This window comes from Aquarana catesbeiana, linkage group LG01 (assembly GCF_042186555.1).
Source record: "Aquarana catesbeiana isolate 2022-GZ linkage group LG01, ASM4218655v1, whole genome shotgun sequence".
Lineage (NCBI taxonomy): Eukaryota > Metazoa > Chordata > Amphibia > Anura > Ranidae > Aquarana > Aquarana catesbeiana.
In genome coordinates, this window is record NC_133324.1 from 949,328,248 (window position 1) to 949,352,113 (window position 23,866).

Here is a 23,866-nt window from a genome sequence, read left to right on the forward strand (position 1 = left end):
CCAATCACATCTATGCCAAAAAAATCCCACACAGACTAACGACCAGCTGTTTAGAATCAGATAATCAATATGTAGTCATGTGGTAGACAAATTATGTGTATATAAGTCGTGATCACTTTTGTACAAACCAGCTATGAGTAAGCGCTCTATGGGAGCGTGAAACGCGTTAGCGGTTATGCTGTATTATCCCAACAAAGCCATGTATGGATTTTAATCATGTTATTACTTTTTCAATAAAGAGGATTTTATTTTTTACTTTTCCAATCCGGAGTGTGGCTGTCCAGATTTTTCCATCGCACACATGCCATTGGAATAGCAATTGCCGGCACCTGGGGCTCTCACAATCATCCACACAGCGGAGGACGGGAAGTTTGAACCCGGTCACCTAGAGCGGTGGTAACTATCTTGTTCATGTCTTTATGGACCTTGCTTTGTGCACTGGTGCGCAGTCATGTTGGAACAGGAAGGGGCCATCCCCAAACTGTTCCCACAAAGTTGGGAGCATGAAATTGTCCAAAATGTCTTGGTATGCTGACACCTTAAGAGTTTCCTTCGCTGGAACTAAGGGGCCAAGCCCAACCCCTGAAAAACAACCCCCACACCATAATCCCCCCTCCACCAAATGATTTGGACCAGTGCACTAAGCAAGGTCCATAAAGACATGGATGAGTGAGCTTGGGGTGGAGGAACTTGACTGGCCTGCACAGAGTCCTGAACTCAACCCGATAGAACACCTTTGGAATGGATAAGAGCGGAGACTGTGAGCCAGGCCTTCTCATCCACATCAGTGCCTGACCTGAATGCGCTTCTGGAGAATGGTTAAACATTCCCGTAGACACACTCCTAAACCTTGTGGACGGCCTTCCCAGAAGAGTTGAAGCTCTTATAGCTGCAAAGGGCGGGCCAACTCAATATTGAACCCTACGGACTAAGACTGGGATGCCATTAAAGTTCATGTGTGTGTAAAGGCAGGCGTCCCAATACTTTTGAGAATATAGTGTATGTGTACACATGTGTTTTTTATTTATTTATTATGGTCAGAAATAAAAAAATATAATTAAAAATTATTTTCTCAGGTAAATATAAAATATTGCAGATATGGTCAGTAACACAATACCTGGTCGGGGTTCCCGGTCTTTATATCTGTCTCAGATATTCCCAGGACAGCAGAGATTTTGGGGGTCAGGTTCCAGGATCCGTCCGCATTCTGCAGGGAGATCAGCCTCACAAGAGCGGGGGTAGCAGGTGAGGGTGAGGGTGGGCCAGATGCTGAAAACAGACAATAGAAATAACAAAGTAACAAAGGTGAGATATCACATATACCTAAAAAAAAAAAAGTTCAAGTGAATATAGACCCAGAACAATCATTTCATTTATACACAGTGGGGACGGAAAGTATTCAGACCCCCTTAAATTTTTCACTCTTTGTTATATTTCAGCCATTTGCTAAAATCATTTAAGTTCATTTTTTTTCCTCATTAATGTACACACAGAACCCCATATTGACAGAAAAACACAGAATTGTTGACATTTTTGCAGATTTATTAAAAAAGAAAAACTGAAATATCACATGGTCCTAAGTATTCAGACCCTTTGCTCAGTATTTAGTAGAAGCCCCTTTTGATCTAATACAGCCATGAGTCTTTTTGGGAAAGATGCAACAAGTTTTTCACACCTGGATTTGGGGATCCTCTGCCATTCCTCCTTGCAGATCCTCTCCAGTTCTGTCAGGTTGGATGGTAAACGTTGGTGGACGGCCATTTTTAGGTCTCTACAGAGATGCTCAATTGGGTTTAAGTCAGGGCTCTGGCTGGGCCATTCAAGAACAGTCACAGAGTTGTGTGAAGCCACTCCTTCATTATTTTAGCTGTGTGCTTAGGGTCATTGTCTTGCTGGAAGGTAAACCTTCGACCCAGTCTGTCGAAGGTTTCCTTCCAGCTTTCGGGAAGAATCATGTCGGTGAGCGCAATTATTGATTTGGGAACTTGTAGCTGTTTCACTGACCTGTCCTTTGCAGTTCAGCAACATATCCCGCTACAAGCAAGAGGACAAGGACTCACCGTATTCCTAGCCGATGGGTCTTGCATCAAATCAGGACTTGTAACTAAGGAGACACCACCAATCCTGACTATCACCTCCACCAACTATCAGGAGCTGCTGCGTTTAGATGCAATGTCATCACCATTATTTCCTGTCATCTTGGGCCTGCCCTGGCTAAAGGCCCACAACCCACAGATTGATTGGAATTCTGGAGATGTCAAGTTCCTGTCACCATACTGCCAGAAACACTGCATGACAGCATCACCTCCCATCATACGTTACTTTGTGTATGGACTCAGACATGGAATTGTGCCAAGTGGTTCCAAAGCCCTACAATGTATACTTGGATGTTTTCAGTAAACGAGGAGCAGATACTCTCCCCCCGCAAAGACCCTAAGATTGCCCCATCCAGCTTCTCCCTGGAGCTGAAATTCCCTTTGGACGCATCTTCCCCTTGTCTGAATGGGAATTAGGGCTACATTGACGAAAACCTACAGAACCTACAGAAAGCATTTATCTGTCCTACCTCATCTAGTGAGTGGGTCACCTCTATAGGAAGAAGAGCTGGGGTTATTGTTGTTGTGCTGTTCAGAGCTCCTAGGGCTGAGTCTCTGTTCCCTATCCCGGGCTTCTGGAACTGTTAGAGGGTTCTAGAACTTAGAGAATGGAGGAGCAGAGATTAGGCCTGAATATTTATGGAGTCTCCTCCAATCCCTCCGTGGGGACAGCCCAGAAAGTGTGGAGATAGCCCATAAATGTTCTAGAGTCTGGCAGCAGGAGAGCAGAGTTCAGCTGGATGGAGGGGCTGGAGGGAACCCTCTGCTGAGGGGCTCTGCCCCTGTGTAGAAGACAGAGCAGACAAACAAGAGTGAGAGAAGCTGAAGACTCTCATCCCTTTCCAGCCTCAGCTACGCTTAGCATAAGCCATCCTGGGAGCCAGGATTGGGACCTGTTCAGCAGGAGGTCCGTGCAGCAGTCACTTAAGCTTCAAGGGGTTGTAAAGGTTCAGGGTTTTTAAAAAAAAACAAAAAACAAACATGCCATACTTACCTCCGCTGTGCACTTGGTTTTGCACAGAGTGGCCCCGATCCTCCTCTTCTGGGGTCCCTCAGCGGCGCTCCTGGCTCCTCCTCTTCTTGAGTGCCCCGTCGGAGACGTGTTCTCCTTCGTGGACACCCATGCAGGTGCTTCCGTGTCCTGCTTCTGCATCTATTCACATAGAAAGCAGGACTCGGCCCCGCCCCCTGGCGCCTGCATCATTTGATTTGATTGATAGCAGCGGGAGCCAGTGGCTGCACTGCTATCAATCTATCCAATCAGGGCAAGAGACACCGGCCAGAACTGGTGTGCTCGTTCCCATTGTGGGAAACACAGGGCTCAGGTAAGTATAACGAGGGCTGGGGGGGGGGCTGCTGAGTGACAGAAGGTTTTGCATCTTAATGCATAGAATGCATTCAGGTGAAAAAACACGAGGGTTTACAACCCCTTTCAGGATTTACCAAAGGGCCTGAGTGTCAAGGGGAAGCAGGCCGAACCACTACTCCCCAGAGCCTGATATAGGAGAAGCAGGAGAAGCAGCAAGGTGCAATATCCCACTTGCTCACTACCAAGCAGGGCCGGACTGGCCAACCGGGATACCGGGAAATCTCCCGGTGGGCCGGTGGTCTGGCTACCCCTGCGGCCGCTGTGAGGGCAGCGGCGCCTGAAAGAAATATGGCTGCGGGGCCGGGCCGACGTGCAACTAAGCAGGCGCAGCGCTGTTCCAAAGTTAGCCGTGCTCGGGTAAGCCCGAACACGCTCGGCAATTTTCGGAAATGCGGGCGCAAGCGCAGTGACACGATGGCGCAGAGCGGTGCCATTTTTAAAAGTAAAGCGGTCACGGCGCTCAGTGAGGACTCGTCTGGTGGCGTGTGCCTCTTCCTGCATCCCCCACAGCCTCTGACCTCCTGTCCCCCCCTGCAGCCTCTGACCACCTGTCCCCCCCTGCAGCCTCTGACCACCTGTCCCCCCCCTGCAGCCTCTGACATCCTGTCCCCCCCTGCAGCCTCTGACATCCTGTCCCCCCCCTGCAGCCTCTGACCACCTGTCCCTCCCTGCAGCCTCTGACTTCCTGTCCGCACCCCCCGCAGCCTCTGACCACCTGTCCCTCCCTGCAGCCTCTGACCACCTGTCCCCCCCTACAGCCTCTGACATCCTGTCCCCCCCTACAGCCTCTGACATCCTGTCCCCCCCCTGCAGCCTCTGACCACCTGTCCCCCCCTGCAGCCTCTAACCTCCTGCCCCCCCCTGCAGCCTCTGACCTCCTGTCCCCCCCCCCACAGCCTCTGACCTCCTGTCCCCCCTGCAGCCTCTAACCTCCTGTCCCCCCTGCAGCTTCTGACCACCTGTCCCCCCCTGCAGCCTCTGACTTCCTGTCCCCCCCTGCAACCTCTGACCTTGTGTCCCCCCTGCAGCCTCTGACCTCCTGTCCCCCCTGCAGCCTCTGACCTCCTGCCCCCCTGCAGCCTCTGACCTCCTACCCCCCCTGCAGCCTCTGACCACCTGTCCCCCCCTGCAGCCTCTGACTTCCTGTCCACACCCCCCACAGCCTCTGACTTCCTGTCCGCACCCCCCGCAGCCTCTGACCTCCTGTCCCCCCTGCAGCCTCTGACCTCCTGACCTCCTGTCCCCCCGCAGCCTCTGACCTCCTACCCCCCTGCAGCCTCTGACTTCCTGTCCCCCCTGCAGCCTCTGACCACCTGTCCCCCCCTGCAGCCTCTGACTTCCTGTCCCCCCCTGCAGCCACTGACCTCCTGTCCCCCCCTGCAGCCTCTGACCACCTGTCCCCCCCTGCAGCCTCTGACCACCTATCCCCCCTGCAGCCTCTGACCACCTATCCCCCCCTGCAGCCTCTGACCTCCTTCCCCCCTGCAGCCTCTGACCACCTATCCCCCCCTGCAGCCTCTGACCTCCTTCCCCCCTGCAGCCTCTGACCACCTGTCCCCCCCTGCAGCCTCTGACCACCTATCCCCCCTGCAGCCTCTGACCACCTATCCCCCCCTGCAGCCTCTGACCTCCTTCCCCCCTGCAGCCTCTGACCACCTATCCCCCCCTGCAGCCTCTGACCTCCTTCCCCCCTGCAGCCTCTGACCACCTGTCCCCCCCTGCAGCCTCTGACCACCTATCCCCCCTGCAGCCTCTGACCACCTGTCCCCCCCTGCAGCCTCTGACTTCCTGTCCGAACCCCCCGCAGCCTCTGACTTCCTGTCCGCACCCCCGCAGCCTCTGACCTCCTGTCCCTCCCTCCCTGAAGCCTCTGACTTCCTGCCCCCCCTGCAGCCTCTGACCTCCTGTCCCCCCTGCAGCCTCTGACCTCCTGTCCCCCCTGCAGCCTCTGACCTCCTGTCCTCCCCGCAGCCTCTGACCTCCTACCCCCCCCTGCAGCCTCTGACCACCTGTCCCCCTCTGCAGCCTACTGTCCGCACCCCCCGCAGCCTTTGACCTCCTGTTCGCACCCCCCACAGCCTCTGACCTCCTGTTCGCACCCCCCGCAGCCTCTGACCTCCTGTCATCCCCTCCTCAGCCTCTGACCTCCTGTCATCCCCTCCTCAGCCTCTGACCTCCTGTCGTCCCCTCATCAGCCTCTGACCTCCTGTCTCCCACCCGCAGCCTCTGACCTCCTGTCGTCCCCCCCGCAGCCTCTGACCTCCTGTCATCCCCTCCTCAGCCTCTGACCTCCTGTCGTCCCCTCCTCAGCCTCTGACCTCCTGTCGTCCCCTCATCAGCCTCTGACCTCCTGTCTCCCACCCGCAGCCTCTGACCTCCTGTCGTCCCCCCCGCAGCCTCTGACCTCTCCTGTGGTCCCCTCCTCAGCCTCTGACCTTCTGTCATTCCCTCCGCAGCCTCAGCTCTTGACATCCCCCCACAGCCTCTGACCTCCTGTCCCCCCCCGCAGCCTCTGACCTCCTGTCCCCCCCCGCAGCCTCTGACCTCCTACCCCCCCTGCAGCCTCTGACCACCTGTCCCCCCCTGCAGCCTCTGACTTCCTGTCCGCACCCCCCGCAGCCTCTGACCTCCTGTTCGCACCCTCCGCAGCCTCTGACCTCCTGTCGTCCCCTCCTCAGCCTCTGACCTCCTGTCGTCCCCTCCTCAGCCTCTGACCTCCTGTCTCCCACCCGCAGCCTCTGACCTCCTGTCTCCCACCCGCAGCCTCTGACCTCCTGTGGTCCCCTCCTCAGCCTCTGACCTTCTGTCATTCCCTCCGCAGCCTCAGCTCTTGACATCCCCCACGCAGCCTCTGATCTCTCCTGTTGTTCCCCCCCCGCAGCCTCTGACCTCTCCTGTCGTTCCCCCCCGCAGCCTCTGACCTCTCCTGTCGTCCCCTCCGCAGCCTCTGACCTCTCCTGTCGTCCCCTCCGCAGCCTCTGATCTCTCCTGTCGTTCCCCCCCCGCAGCCTCTGACCTCTCCTGTCGTTCCCCCCCCGCAGCCTCTGACCTCTCCTGTCGTCGTCCCCGCAGCCTCTGACCTCTCCTGTCGTCCCCTCCGCAGCCTCTGATCTCTCCTGTCGTTCCCCCCCCCCGCAGCCTCTGACCTCTCCTGTCGTCCCTTCCGCAGCCTCTGACCTCTCCTGTCATCCCCTCCGCAGCCTCTGACCTCTCCTGTCGTCCCCTCCGCAGCCTCTGATCTCTCCTGTCGTTCCCCCCCCCACAGCCTCTGATCTTTCCTGTCGTTCCCCCCCGCAGCCTCTGACCTCTCCTGTCGTCCCCTCCGCAGCCTCTGACCTCTCCTGTCGTCCCCTCCGCAGCCTCTGACCTCTCCTGTCGTCCCCACCGCAGCTTCTGACCTCTCCTGTCATCCCCTCCGCAGCCTCTGACCTCCCCTGCACCATCCGCAGCCTCTGACCTCCCATGTACCATCCGCAGCCTCTGACCCAGAGCTGGACTGGCCAACCGGGATACCGAGAAATCTCCCGGTGGGCCGGTGGTCTGGCTACCCCTGCGGCCACTGTGAGGGCAGCGGCGCCTGAAAGAAATATGGCTGCCGGGCCGACGTTCAACTGCGCAGGCGCCAGCGCTGTTCCGAAGTTAGCCGTGCTCGGGTAAGCCCGTACACGCTCTGCAATTTTCGGAAATGCGGGCGCATACGCAGTGACACGATGGCGCCGAGCAGCGCCATTTTTAAAAGTAAATCGGTTACGGCGCTCAGTGAGGACTCGTCTAGTTGCGTGTGCCTCTTCCTGCGTCCCCCCACAGCCTCTGACCTCCTGTCCCCCCCGCAGCCTCTGACCACCTTTCCCCCCTGCAGCCTCTGACCACCTGTCCCCCCCTACAGCCTCTGACCTCCTGTCCCCCCCTGCAGCCTCTGACCTCCTGTCCCCCCCTGCAGCCTCTGAACACCTGCCCCCCCTGCAGCCTCTGACCACCTGCCTCCCCCCTGCAGCCTCTGACCACCTGTCACCCCCTGCAGCCTCTGACTTCCTGCCCCCCCTGCAGCCTCTGACCTCCTGTCCCCCCCCTGCAGCCTCTGACCTCCTGTCCCCCCCATGGCCTCTGACCTCCTGTCCCCCCTGCAGCCTCTGACCTCCTGTCCCCCCTGCAGCCTCTGACCTCCTGCCCCCCCCGCAGCCTCTGACCCCCTACCCCCCCGCAGCCTCTGACCACCTGTCCCCCCCTGCAGCCTCTGACTTCCTGTCCACACCCCCCGCAGCCTCTGACTTCCTGTCCGCACCCTCCGCAGCCTCTGACCTCTTCTCATCCCCTCCTCAGCCTCTGACCTCTTCTCATCCCCTCCTCAGCCTCTGACGTCCTGTCGTCCCCTCCTCAGCCTCTGACCTCCTGTCTCCCACCCGCAGCCTCTGACCTCCTGTCCCCCCCGTGGCCTCTGACCTCCTGTCCCCCCCTGCAGCCTCTGACCTCCTGTCCCCCCTGCAGCCTCTGACCTCCTGCCCCCCCGCAGCCTCTGACCCCCTACCCCCCCGCAGCCTCTGACCACCTGTCCCCCCCTGCAGCCTCTGACTTCCTGTCCGCACCCCCCGCAGCCTCTGACTTCCTGTCCGCACCCCCCGCAGCCTCTGACTTCCTGTTTGGACCCCCCCCGCAGCCTCTGACCACCTGTCCCCCCCGCAGCCTCTGACCACCTGTCCCCCCCTGCAGCCTCTGACCACCTGTCCGCACCCCCGCAGCCTCTGACTTCCTGTCCGCACCCCGCGCAGCCTCTGACCACCTGTCCCCCCCTGCAGCCTCTGACTTCCTGTCGGCACCCCCCGGCAGCCTCTGACCTCCTGTTCGCACCCCCCGCAGCCTCTGACCTCTTCTCATCCCCTCCTCAGCCTCTGACCTCTTCTCATCCCCTCCTCAGCCTCTGACCTCCTGTCGTCCCCTCCTCAGCCTCTGACCTCCTGTTGTCCCCTCCTCAGCCTCTGACCTCCTGTCTCCCACCGGCAGCCTCTGACCTCCTGTCGCCCCCCCCCCGCAGCCTCTAACCTCTCCTGTCGTCCCCTCCTCAGCCTCTGACCTTCTGTCATAACCTCCGCAGCCTCAGCTCCTGACATCCCCCCCGCAGCCTCTGACCTCTCCAGTCATCCCCTCCGCAGACTCTGACCTCTCCTGTCGTCCCCTCCGCAGCCTCTGACCTCCCCTGCATCATCCGCAGCCTCTGACCTCCCCTGCATCATCCGCAGCCTCTGACCTCCCATGTACCATCCGCAGCCTCTGACCTCTCCTGTACCATCCGCAGCCTCTGACCTCTCCTGTACCATCCGCAGCCTCTGACCTCTCCTGTACCATCCCATCCGCAGCCTCTGACCTCTCCTGTACCATCCGCAGCCTCTGACCTCTCCTGTACCATCCGCAGCCTCTGACCTCTCCTGTACCATCCGCAGCCTGAAATATATGGCTTAATATTGTATAAAAAGCCTTCAATAATGATGATTCTCGTGAGACGAATTTTGGAATTATTTCTGCTTGAGTCAGCTTAAATCAAAACCGTGTGTTTTATTGTACACACATAATCTTGGAAAATACTTACAAAAATAGTACATTCATATTCAGAATTAGTGTTGTTTCATATATGCAAAAAATGTTCAAAAATAGTTCATTTGTTTCAAAGATCTGAAAGTCTTTAGACATGTGCTTCCTTTGTCATGGCCTATTACAAATGGCCGATTAACCTCATGTGTCCTGGCTTGGAAGAGATGTATGTAAAGAATAGATGTGTCTGGCTTGGTGGCAGGAAATGTAACAGCACTGTGTCTTGGAAGCAGGATGTGTGTGTAAAGAGAGCTGTGTGTGTAGAGAGTGAGCCCGAAGACTGGATTCCTTGTGTCTATATGAACTCAGTCTTTCAAATTCGCGCCCAAACACAAATCCCTCCCATACACTCCCCTTTTGTCCGTCTAAGAGCGGGGGCTAGCAAAGAGCAACATCTGTTTTTAACTGAACCAAACCTTTTAAACATGAAACCAGATATATGTGAGAGGCTTTCAGCAGACCTCTTAAAACATAAACGCATAAATCAAACAAAGTATCGGTTACATAGGAAAATTCAACCAAAACATATATTATTTACAAAATCCATCAAATTCTGACAGGGTCTTGACCTGCATTTTCAGTCAATGAATGGCCATTTGGGTATCACTAGCTCAAAGTCCTCTCATTCAAACAAATATGGAAATGCATATTCTTTTCAATAAAGCCAATTAAAATTTAGATATTAAGAATATAACATTCCCCTCTGAAATATGAATAACAATCATATTTTCCAAGGTTTTAAAATTCATTCATAGCATCCATGTCCCATTCATTCAGACTTTGATCCAATAACTCCAAATGTATTTCCATCACCAACCGAGTTTGCAATACCAAAACCCATCTTTCTCTTAAGCTTATTTTGCAATAAATCATCTCCTTTCTTGATTTCATTTCTAATTCGATAATATAATTTTTTCATTCTAAACATCAAACATAACTGGAATATAATGAATAACATAATAATAAAAAGAATAACTATAGGATGTGATAAAATATTTCCTGCTGCTGAGGTTATTGAAGTTTTTTTCCCAAATTGATACACTATTACTGAATTTTTTCCACCAATTACTTCCTGAAAATTCTGACCATTGATGAGATATCTCTTGCAAATTACCTTGTTCATGTTTAAACAATATTTCTGCATTCTGAAGTTCCTTAGCCAAAGCTATCAATAAACTTTTATCCTTATGAATTACATTTGCCCATTCTTCCCAAGGAAATTCATCTATCTGAGATATATTATATTGTGTGGGAAGAGCACTTATATTTTTCATAAGCATGTTTGTTAAATTTGTTCTAAACCCATTAATGCTTATTGCTACAATGTCTCCTTCTATACAATACAAGCCTTGATTTAGGTTTTCTGTATTTGTACAAGAAGAGAAAAAAGTTTTAACCCTTTCTGTATCTGATATGATCTGGAAACAAACCTTCTTTTTATCTACACGAGTAACTAATTCAGAAATTGTTTCTACTTTTTCTATTCTTGCTGAACACAATGTATGATTATGATAACAAGAATGAAAAATACTTTTATCTTGATTAGGTAAACAGATAACTTTAGACTGAAATTGTAAACATGATGACAAATCTAATTGTTCTAATTCAGAATTTTCATTGTTAAATGCAAAATCTGTATACTGTAATTTATAATACAATAATTGTGTATTGCTGACGGGTAATCCCAAGACAGTGATTGGAACCAAAATTTGTTCTTGTCCTGCTATTGGAATCATAGAAGAACTATAACAAACATCCTGTTTACATCCTATCCATTTATTTACCCATAAATCTGTATGATTTATAGCATATACATATTCTCTAGGTAAATTCTGTAAAATGCCAAGAGGGGTTATTCCACTCTGAAATGCTTGTGCAATTATTTTAAAATTAGTGGAATATTCAGTCTGGATCTCTAAACATGCTCTGGTAATATGAGAATGTTGTTCACTTAACATTAAATCAAGAGTAATATTTTGAAGATGTAAAATAGATGGACCCATTATATTAGCTGTTTTAATAACCATATTTTCTAAAATTTCATTTAAATTTCTCTGTATTTTAATCCCATTACTACCCACTAAACCAGCTGTCTCAAGATCAGACTTTAAAGTATTAATGTCCATACTATTAGTAATACTCCCAATTGTGCCAATCCCTCCTAAAATACCTTCAACAATACCACGCTTATTTCTGTTATGATTTCTATTATTAATTCCAAACCATCTTTCAATACCCAATTCCATATTAACCAAATGTCCTTGACATTGTGGAAACCTTGTAGAAATTTTCCATTCTGAAACATTAAAGTTCCACAATATAATGACAAAATTTCCCTCTCTCAAAAGAGTTCTGGATTGGAAATGGTTAATCTGAAATGGATTTGCTGAGACACTTTTCTTACCAACACATGGAGTTTTCCTAGGAGACCTTACAACAACACTTGCCTTCGCACATTTCATTGGATAATTTACTATTGATATGCAACATTCATATATACCAGTATCATTCAAAGATACTCTCATTTGTTGATAAACAAATGTATTATTGATCCAATTCACACTACCATAAATTCCTTTATGAATTATCATAGTAGAATTGTGAAGAAAACTTCCCAAAAATTCATCGTTCCTTTTTCAAATTACCAATGAATCTTGAGGTACATATATTTTTGTTTTACATATCAAATGCAAACTATCATTATCTTCAAAAATGTTCAAAGATTGTTACCTTTACAAATACTGACCAAAAACTCCTTCCCAATATATTGTGTTCAAAAGTTCTGGGTTCTGTTGTTTAACCTATAAGATCCCAGCATTTTAACAAAATTTGTTTTGGATTCTATTTTAACGTTTACCTCAACATTATTACTATGAATTAAATATAATTCCATACAGCAATCATATCCCTGTGCTACAAATACATAGCCATACAATTCTTCAGCTGTATTGTTATCAACGTATCTAGAATTATATTCTGTCATCAATATTTAAGATCAATATCTTTATCACTCTTGTCCTCTGTATTAATATCAATGTCTTTATCACTTTTATCATCTATATTGATATCAGTGTCTAGATCTCTTTTGTCTCTGAATAATGTAATGTCTTTGTTGTGTAATTCTTCAATCCTGTTAACCTCTGCATAGCTGGAACAGTTTGTGATATATTTTACCACAGATAAAATTGTCACTAGAGAAAAGATGAATCCTGTGATGATGATGAATCTTCTCTCTTTAACACTTTCTTTGTTGAACTGTCATCTTTCTTCTTTTTTGGAATCCATGATTCCTCCAGGTTAATGAAATATAATTCCTTCCTAGGAAAAATAAAAGCAGCATCATTTATCTTAGAATATTACATTTGTTATACCCACATTTTTATTTATACATGCTTTTTCACTAAATTGAGAAATCCTTGAACTAATACCATTGTCCCTTGAACATCCAAGATGTCAAATGGACCTTCCCAATTACTTTGCCATGGTCCAGTTCTCCTGAACCTTTAGTTCCGCCTGTGACGTGTATCTCACCATCTCTGGGTGTGACCTTACACATGGCAACTCTTTAATCACCATTTTTCTTTCTGTATAAACTAATGCTAACAACATCTAATTTTTGATTTAAATAAATCTTTCCATTCCTAATTATCAATCTTGATAAACCGTTTATCTTGAATAAAAGATAATTTTGGTTTTAATAATAAAATAACAAAATGTTACAAGAATCAGATATGTGTGTGTGTATGTAACAACAGTTTTCATGCTGTATATGTGTCTTGTGTATACTGGAGTGAATGTCTATTACAACATCTACTGGAATGCATGTCTGCCAAAAAACTCTGTTACAGGCATTCTACTCCTAAAAAAACAAACCCCCTCCTTTCTTATTCAGAAAGGTTCTTTTTTGTCTTGTAGTCCCACAGATGCAGACTCTCAATGAGTAATCCCCCCCTCCTTTTTAAAAAGGATGGTGTCATTTCACTCTCAAATTCCTAAGGATGGGGCTATGTGCTCTGTGAGTAACCATTTAATTTATACAATACAAGTTTCTTTAAACTTCTAAAACAAATACTACATATCAGTATATATACAAATTGTCTCTTAATAATCTCCTAAACAAGGAATATTGTAAAGTAAGGAAATTATGATCTTTTAACTCAAACTTAAAAATGTGTGGAGGGACCATTTTTCATACAAGCAACTGCATGTAACACCATTCTGTTCAAATTGTCCTGTATCATCTATAACCAACACTGTTGTGCAAAAGGAGCACAAAATACCAAAACGAAAAATCTTTTTCTGAATGACATTCAATACCTTTAAATAACATCCTAATATCTCTTCTCAAATCAAAAGCATTACACTAACAATCCTTGCTGTATATTGCCAACCAAAGTTCATTGTGAAACACAAGTGACAAAATAATTCTTCCTGTCATTAAATCAAATGAAGAATACTCCATAACTGAACAAACTGTACCTGCAAACAGTGAATGATATGATACATGAAATCTCTGTCCTATTCCCAAGATTTTACACATTACCTGCATGATTTTACCTATAAAATGGAATCCTCTGCCACTACTGAGATTTGCTAGTATACCCCAAACTAGAAAAACATGATTAATCCATATCCTGTCAGTAATTAAAATATCTTTGTACACAGATTAGACAATATTTAATTACTCTGTCTACCGTCTCTTCCATTTTGTCCCAATAGAATTTCTCTTTAAGAAATTCAAGCAATTTTTGCTTACCAATGTGATCTAAACTGTCATAGTTAAATTTAGTGAATTCCACCTGTAGGTGTTGTGGTACATTAAAATATAGAAAATCCATCTAAGTCATGATATTAGATCCTGTTATCATTAACAAAAATATAGATCTAATAACAACCGATGAGGAATAAAAGATTGATTTATCACCTTTTAAACCTCTGAAAACGAAAGAAAATCTTATATTTGTTTTTTCCACAACATAATTTTGACCATATTCAGGTTAAAATCACTAATTCTCCATACAAATCTGCATCCTTTGCTAATTGAGTACAAAGTTGTTAATTACCCCCTTATCAGATGAACTAAACCTCTCAATGTTCCATCTGAACAAAAAATGAAAAATTAAAATCATAATAATCATAACTGGGGAAAAATTAATAAAAAATTAATAATCCAAAGGATTATCCTTGAATACTAAAAATATATCAGATAAAAACCAAATCTCTGAACCTCAAATCATAACCTTACTATCCATAGCAAAGAATCAATAACCAAATCTCTGAACCTCAAATCATAACCTTACTATCCATAGCAAAGAATCAATAACCAAATCTCTGAACCTCAAATCATAACCTTATTATCCATAGCAAAGAATCAATAACCAGAAAATCCTTACCATCCATGCAATTCATTTAAGGACTGCTAACATTGTTTTTCACAGTGTTATATGATACATAGTGATACCTTTCCTGTCTTAATGGACTGTTTGCAGTTTGCAATCTTTGCATTTGGGTCTTAAAAGGGAAATTAGTTTGATTATTATGGCCTCTATACCTCAAATTACTACACCAGCGCACAGAATACACTTCATAGCGCCTTGGCATCGTTTTCGGATAATACAACCTCTTTTGTATATCGTTATTATTAGCCATCACACAAAACCTAGCTATGTGACCCGCTCTTTTGCAAACTAAACATTTAAGAGTTGGTTTTTTTGCATATACCTTTCTTTGAGTATATGGCGATGAAAATTTACATTTCTGTTGAATATTACTATTATTCGAATCAACAGACTTCACGCTTTCATTGTCTGAGGAAACATTAACCTCCTCAAATGACCCCACTGTGTCAACTCCAGAATCAGCATCATTATCCCTCGCCTCTGACTTTGTCACGTGTTCATAAGCTAAACACTGAGCATGTGCAGAAGACTGAGCTTGCAATAATTGCGTTTTAAGCAAACATATAACATTCTCTTGTTCAATTTCTTTCTGAGTTAAAAAAGCAATACAACTTTCTTTTTCTTTAACCGATTCCAATAATGCATTCATTTTATGTTCTAATGCATCTTTTTCAATCATTAATTGCTCAATATGTAAATTCTCCTGTGTTTGTGCAATTTCTGTTACACTTTGCCTTTGTTTTCCTGGCATATCAAAAACCATTGCATTGAAGACTGTAACTAATTTCATTATATTACTTAATTTTCTCTTAGATTTAGCTAATGAAAATCTATTCTTCTCAATTTCTTTATTTGCCTGTAGGCATTGATTATACATTGATTGCCATAACTTAGTATCTGAAAAATGACTGGCTAAACCTTCAAATTCTAAATTACTTTCTTCAGCCATTACATTTATAAATTCCATATTTTGGTACTCACCGAATATAAAACTTTTCCGTTATCCGCTGGACTCTAATTAAACCGTCTGTCAAGACTTCTGTTCCAAAATACTCTGGTCTTCACGCAATCATCAAAAACATCAAGCGATTCTAGGTTCTTTCAATATTTGCAAAGTTTTTTTCTGTTCATCACATTTCCCCTATGTTCAACGGAAGAACGTGGCATAAACTTCTGACGATTGAAACTGGCTGGCGTCCGCCAATGAAATAAATGGCTTAATATTGTATAAAAAGCCTTCAATAATGATGATTCTCGTGAGACGAATTTTGGAATTATTTCTGCTTGAGTCAGCTTAAATCAAAACCGTGTGTTTTATTGTACACACATAATCTTGGAAAATACTTACAAAAATAGTACATTCATATTCAGAATTAGTGTTGTTTCATATATGCAAAAAATGTTCAAAAATAGTTCATTTGTTTCAAAGATCTGAAAGTCTTTAGACATGTGCTTCCTTTGTCATGGCCTATTACAAATGGCCGATTAACCTCATGTGTCCTGGCTTGGAAGAGATGTATGTAAAGAATAGATGTGTCTGGCTTGGTGGCAGGAAATGTAACAGCACTGTGTCTTGGAAGCAGGATGTGTGTGTAAAGAGAGCTGTGTGTGTAGAGAGTGAGCCCGAAGACTGGATTCCTTGTGTCTATATGAACTCAGTCTTTCAAATTCGCGCCCAAACACAAATCCCTCCCATACACTCCCCTTTTGTCCGTCTAAGAGCGGGGGCTAGCAAAGAGCAACATCTGTTTTTAACTGAACCAAACCTTTTAAACATGAAACCAGATATATGTGAGAGGCTTTCAGCAGACCTCTTAAAACATAAACGCATAAATCAAACAAAGTATCGGTTACATAGGAAAATTCAACCAAAACATATATTATTTACAAAATCCATCAAATTCTGACAGGGTCTTGACCTGCATTTTCAGTCAATGAATGGCCATTTGGGTATCACTAGCTCAAAGTCCTCTCATTCAAACAAATATGGAAATGCATATTCTTTTCAATAAAGCCAATTAAAATTTAGATATTAAGAATATAACACAGCCTCTGACCTCTCCTGTACCATCCGCAGCCTCTGACCTCTCCTGTACCATCCGCAGCCTCTGACCTCTCCTGTACCATCCGCAGCCTTTCCCCTCCCCTGCATCATCCGCAGCCTCTGACCTCCCCTGTACCATCCGCAGCCTCTGACCTCCCCTGTACCATCCGCAGCCTCTGACCTCCCCTGTACCATCCGCAGCCTCTGACCTCTCCTGTACCATTCGCAGCCTCTGACCTCCCCTGTACCATCCGCAGCCTCTGACCTCTCCTGTACCATCCGCAGCCTCTGATCATCTCTTGTCTTATATCACGACTGCAGTCTGGAGCGGAGTCAACAGTGGGAGTGGCGCAGGGATGGGGGTCATGGGAGAAGTCAGACATGTATGGACTGTGGAGAGGAAACTATGGGATAAAACCAGAGCCACCGAGCTGGAGCCGACTGACTGAGCCCTGCATGGTGCACCTGAGAGGAGGTCAGTGACAGCGCCACCAGGCCTACCTGAGAGGGGGGGTCAATACAATATTGTAAGGGGGCACTGATATATAGGTCTCCCCCTTATATCAGTAAACCCCCGTACCTTAGTGTTTTTCTTTCTGCAGAAGGTGGTCTCTGGTCACCAGAGTCCTCCAAACATTCCCAGAGTTCCCCTTTACATCATAGTCTGTAGGATTCCACCTTACAGTGCAAGGGGGAACTCTGATGTAAAGGGCAATTCTGCAGACCCTGATGTAAGTGAGAACTCTGATGTAAAGGGGAAAGCTGTGGACTCTGATATAAGTGGGGTCTCTGGTCACCAGTGCCCCCCTTTTATATCAGAGTTCCCTTGCACTGTAAAGGGGAATCCTCCTGATGTATGGGGGGAACTCTGTGTTGGGTTATATTAATCTGACCTTCATGTAAGAGGAGAGATATGGTGTTTGACTTTTGTTTAACTTAACACATTGCTAATAGCAGTTTATTGCTTAAATATTGATATTTGCACTGAAACCTGCCATTTACGGCACCTTTTTTTTGCAGTATCAGTAAAAAATGTGCCAGTAAATGCCATGATTTTTGCCAGTAAAAAAAATTAAAAATTGCTGCTGTTTGTAAATTCCATGTCTCTCTTATCTATATATAATACACTCTTCAAATGTGCTTTAAAATGCATGGTTTTCCCTTTTGTGAACAAGAAAATAACGACGTTATGCGGTTGGGCTGGTATAAAAATGCTATGGGGCTGGTATGAAATTATTTCCAGGGTTGGTTTTTATTTCCAGTCTGGCCCTGCTTCCGTATCACAGCACCTTTCTCCCATTCACCTTAGCACTTTAATCACAGATCCTTCCTTCCACCATTTCGCCGACCCCCCTGGTCACAGCACCTCTCTCCCATCCACCTTATACATCACATCACAGCATCTCCCTCACACCTGTCTCACCAACTTCCCTGGTCATAGGACCTCTCTCTCACCAACCTCATCCCCCTACATCACAGCACATTCCTCTCACTCAATGTAGTTTTTATTCACAGATCCTTCCTTCCACCATCTCATCAACCCCCTCTTGTCACAGTGCCTCCCTCCTGTCCATCTTATTCTTTACATATCATCTTCCTCACTTCCATCTCACCAACTTTCCTGGTCATAGGACCTCCCTCCCATCCACCGTATTCCCTACATCACAGCACCTTCTCAAGCCCATTTCATATATTCTCCTGGTTATTTCATTTCATTCTCCTGGACATAGCAACACCCTTCCCTCTCATCGCCCCAGTTACATCACTTCATTGGACACCTCACTCTCATTCCTCCCTGGCCAACTCACCTAGCTCAACCTCCACTTACAGCTTTTTTCTTCCCTGATCACTTCACCCTCCAATCACAGCACATCCCTTCCTGGCCACCTCGCCCCCAGCTTACAATGCATCCCTCCTTGCCTACTTCTGTTCCCAATCACAATGTGTTCCTCCCCAACAACCTCCCCTCCACCCACAGTAATTCCTCTCTGCATCCATCATTTACCCTCCGCTCAAAGTACATCCCTGACAGTCACCACTCCATCACCATTACCACCTAATTCTCTCCATCAGTGCCAACAGTTCCTCCGCTCCACAGGCCTCCCCTCTGCTGTCTCTGTCCCCCACCATTTTCATGCTACACTTCACACTAACCATCAGCCCAACCCAACCAACGTACCTGTCCTGGAATAGGGAGACTTTTGCTAATAAGAATACATTTTTTTGTCTTACAAATAAGGCTGCACCCATGACAGAATTCCCAGAGTATCACGAGCTTTCTAAAGTGTCAGCACAGTAGAATCAGCAACCACAAAAAAAAAAATATGGTACTTACAATTGTCCTCCTGTTTCTTAGACATTGCCATGGGAGCACAACGATAACTTATCTTTTTATATCCGTGGAATGTTTTGCGCAGCCTCATAAATGCTGTAAGAGAGGACAGATGATGAGGAATAAACACCATTATACAGACTCTACAGGATACTTGTGGATTCCTCACCATGATATGTGACTGTGGTCATCAGGGCTGGAAGAATATAAAGTGTGTCTAAACCCGAAACCAAAAATGTGATATATTACAGCTCAGTACTTAGATGTGGTGGCTGCATCCGTTTTATTTTTTCAGACTTTTTTCCTTTATTTATCACCTGGTGGTCCTACAAATAACATACTTCCTGTTTCTTCTTGCCTACACCTTTTTTCTCCACGGTGGGAAGCCATGGTTGTCACCCAGGCTGGACTTTAACCGGTTCAATACCGGGCAATTTCACCCCCTTCCTTCCCAGGCCAATTTTTAGTTTTCAGCGCTGTCGCACTTTAAACGTCAGTTGTGCGGTCGTGCGACGTTGTACCCAAAAAAAATTGACGTCCTTTTTTCACCACAAATAGTGCTTTTTTTTATGGTATTTGATCGCCTCTGCGGTTTTTATTTTTTGCGCTATAAACAAAAGAAGAGCGACAGTTTTGAAAAAAACACAATATTTTTTACTTTTTGCTATAATAAATGTCCCAATTTTTTTTTTTAAAAACACATTTTTTCCTCAGTTTTGGCCGATACGTATTCTTCTACATATTTTTGGTAAAAAAAATCGCAATAAGCGTATATTGATTGGTTTGGGCAAAAGTTATAACGTCTACAAAATACGGGATAGATTTATGGCATTTTTAAAAAAAAAATATTTTTTTATTTTTTTAGCGGCGATCGCGATTTTTTTTCGTGACTGCGACATTATGGCGGACACATCGGGCACTTTTGATACATTTTTGGGACCAATCACATTTATACAGCGATCAATGCTATAAAATTGCATTGATTACTGTGTAAATGTGACAGGCAGTGAAGGGGTTAACCACTAGGGGGCGGGGAGGGGTTAAGTATGTTTCCTAGGGAATGATTCTAACTGAAGGGGGAGGGGACGCACTAGGGGAGGAGACCGATCGGTGTTCCTCCGTTCTGGGAACACAGATCGCTCTCCTCTGAGCTGACAGGCTGTGGATCTGTGTGTTTACACACACAGATCCACATGCCGGCCCAGTTAACGGGCAATCGTGGGTGCCCGGCGGACATCGCGGCCGCCGGGCACACGCACCGGGTCTCGAGGAACGCAGCGGGCGCGCGCCACCTAGACGGTCGGGAATCCCAGGATGTCATATGACGTCCACCCAGGATAAGAGATACCATCTGTGGACGTCATATGACTATGGGCGGGTAGGGAAGTGGTTAAACGTGTCCACCTTTGTTCATCTCCAGTACATGGTGGATGGATGAGATTAGTAGTTTATACAATAAAAGATAATATTTGTGCTTTAATTTAAGAACTGGGACATAGCCAGGGCTGTCTTCACTGGGCAAAAGGGGCCCCAGACCCAGTCATCGTTGAGGGGCCCAAGGCAGCTTCCCCTTGAGCCCACACATAGTTGATAAGTGGATTCGGGAGGGCCCAAGAAGATGTTTGCCCAGTGCCCAATCAGTATTAAAGACGGCCCTGGACATAGCATTTCTGGCATGATCAGAAAGTATTTTCTGTACTTGCTGAAAATGTTCTGCCTCATATAAGTACTGAGAAGCTACATTATAATAAATGTTTGTTTTTTGGTTAAGATACAATTTACCACAGTACTAAATGGGGGGTTAATAGTTTTCTGCCCACTGATTAGAGATGTAGCCTACAGCACAGTCCCGACTTCTTATGTTTCTCCAGGGGTGTTGCTAGGCGGCAAAAAGACCAGGGGCTTCACCCCAAAGTCCAAGGCCGGCACGGGGTGGGGGGGCTCTAGTGGCGCTGGGTTTTTAGGCTGGGCGGTGGGGTTGTGTGGCGGGGGGTAAGCTCACTTGCTGGTTGCTGCTTGGCTTACCAGTGCCCATCAATGCTGACCATTAAACTGACCTACCTACCTGACATACATACACTGACCTACCTGACACACACTGACCTACATACACTGACCTACCTGACACACACTGACCTACCCGATACATACACCAACCTACCCGAAACACATACACTGACCTACCCGACACACACTGACCTACCTGACATACATACACTGACCTACCTGACACACACTGTCCTACCCGATACATCCACCAACCTACCCGAAAAACATACACTGACCTACCCGACACACACTGACCTACCCGACACACACTGACCTACCTGACACACACTGACCTACCCGATACATACACCAACCTACCCGAAAAACATACACTGACCTATCCGACACACACTGACCTACCCGACATACACTGGCCTACCTGATATAAACTGACCTACCTGACATACACTGACCTACCTGACATACACTGACCTACATACACTGACCTACCTGACATACACTGACCTACCTGATATACACTGACCTACATACACTGACCTACATACACTGACCTACCTGACACACACTGACCTACATACACTGACCTACCCGATACATACACTGACCTACCCGATACATACACCAACCTACCCGAAACACATACACTGACCTACCTAACACACACTGACCTACCTAACACACACTGACCTACCTGACATACACTGACCTACCTGACATACACTGACCTACCTGATATACACTGACCTACATACACTGACCTACCTGACATACACTGACCTACATACACTGACCTACCTGACATACACTGACCTACATACACTTACCTACCTGACATACACTGACCTACCTGATGTACACTGACCTACCTGACATACATTGACCTACCTGACATACACTGACCTACATACACTGACCTACCTGACATACACTGACCTACATACACTGACCTACCTGACATACACTGACCTACCTGACACACACTGACCTACCTGATATACACTGACCTACCTGACATACACTGACCTACATACACTGACCTACCTGACACACACTGACCTACATACACTGACCTACATACACTGACCTACCTGACATACACTGACTTACCTGATATACACTGACCTACCTGACATACACTGACCTACATACACTGACCTACCTGACATACACTGACCTACCTGATATACACTGACCTACATACACTGACCTACCTGACATACACTGACCTACATACACTGACCTACCTGATATACACTGACCTACATACACTAACCTACATACACTGACCTACCTGACATACATTGACCTACCTGACATACACTGACCTACACTGACCTACCTGACATATACTGACCTACATACACTGACCTACCTGACATACACTGACCTACCTGATATACACTGACCTACCTGACATACACTGACCTACACACACTGACCTACATGACATACACTTACCTACCTGATATACACTGACCTACCTGACACACACTGACCTACCTGATATACACTGACCTACCTGACATTCACTGACCTACATACACTGACCTACCTGACACACACTGACCTACATACACTGACCTACATACACTGACCTACCTGACATACACTGACCTACCTGACATACACTGACTTACCTGATATACACTGACCTACATACACTGACCTACCTGACATACACTGACCTACATACACTTACCTACCTGACATACACTGACCTACCTGATATACACTGCCCTACTTGACACACACTGACCTACCCAACATACATACACTGACCTACCCGACATACATACACTGACCTATCAGACACACAGTGACCTACCTGACACACACTGACCTACCTGACACACACTGACCTACATACACTGACCTACATACACTGACCTACATACACTGACCCACCTACCTGACATACACGGACCTACCTGATATACACTGACCTACATTCACTGAACTACCTGACACACACTGACCTACCTGACATACAGTAACCTACACGACATACCTGACATACATACACTGACCTACCTGACCTACTCTGACCTACCTGACATACACTGACCTACCTGACACACACTGACCTACCTGTTACACACTGACCTACATACACTGACCTACATACACTGACCTACACTGACTTACCTGACAGACATACACTGACCTACACTGACCTACCTGACCTACACTGACTTACCTGAAAGACATACACTGACCTACCTGACCTACACTGACCTACCTGACAGACATACACTGACCTGGTACCTGACACACACAGATTGACTGACCTACCTGACCAGGAGGAGACAGACTTCATGTGTACAGGTCCTGCAGCAGCAGCTCAGCCGTGGTGCTGGTGTGCGAGGCAGCTAGAGGAGAGGAGGAGAGCCGCTCCCGCCTGAACGCCGAGCGGGGATCGATGTGACACGGCAGGCCCCTTTGTAATGCCCGCCTTCTGGTGCCTTCTTTCTGTTCCACTCACAGCGAGCTGGGAGAGGGCTGAGATTGGAGGAGGGCAGGCGCTGGGGATGCTGCTCAGGGTGGCGGTGGCGGTGTCTTCTCTCGCTCTCCCTCCCTCCTGGGCTCTTCCCGGCTGCCGAGGTATCCCCCTCCCTGCTGCTCTGCACTCCACGCCGCCACCGGACCAGCGGCGGGACGCTCCAGTTCAGAACTCGCAGGCCACGCCCCACGAGCCCTAGCGCGGAGGAGGAGGAAGTGCAATCCTCCTTCGCTTTGAATTCCGGGCAGTGTGGGCACAGTGGGCAGTGACGTCACTGGTTGCTAGCCGCTAGGTGGCTATAGCAACCAGTGACCAAGAGAGTCAGACGGGGGCGGAGCAGGAGCCGGAGCCAGCGCTACCACGGCTCAGTCCGCCCCTGTCCCCTGCATTCTGGACTGGAACAAGAGACTCGGGGCTATTGGCCCCAGGCTTGGGCTGTAGCCCCAATAGCCTGGTATGAAATTATTTCCAGGGCTGGTTTTTATCCCCAGTCTGGCCCTGCTTCCGTATCACCCCCTTGTCAGAGTGCCTCC

General features: G+C 47.0%; 1 pseudogene; it reads right to left on the minus strand.

Moving 5' to 3' along the window:
• Window positions 1–23,866, minus strand: part of LOC141121629 (von Willebrand factor A domain-containing protein 5A-like) — a 120,244-nt pseudogene that overhangs the window by 13,636 nt on the left and 82,742 nt on the right.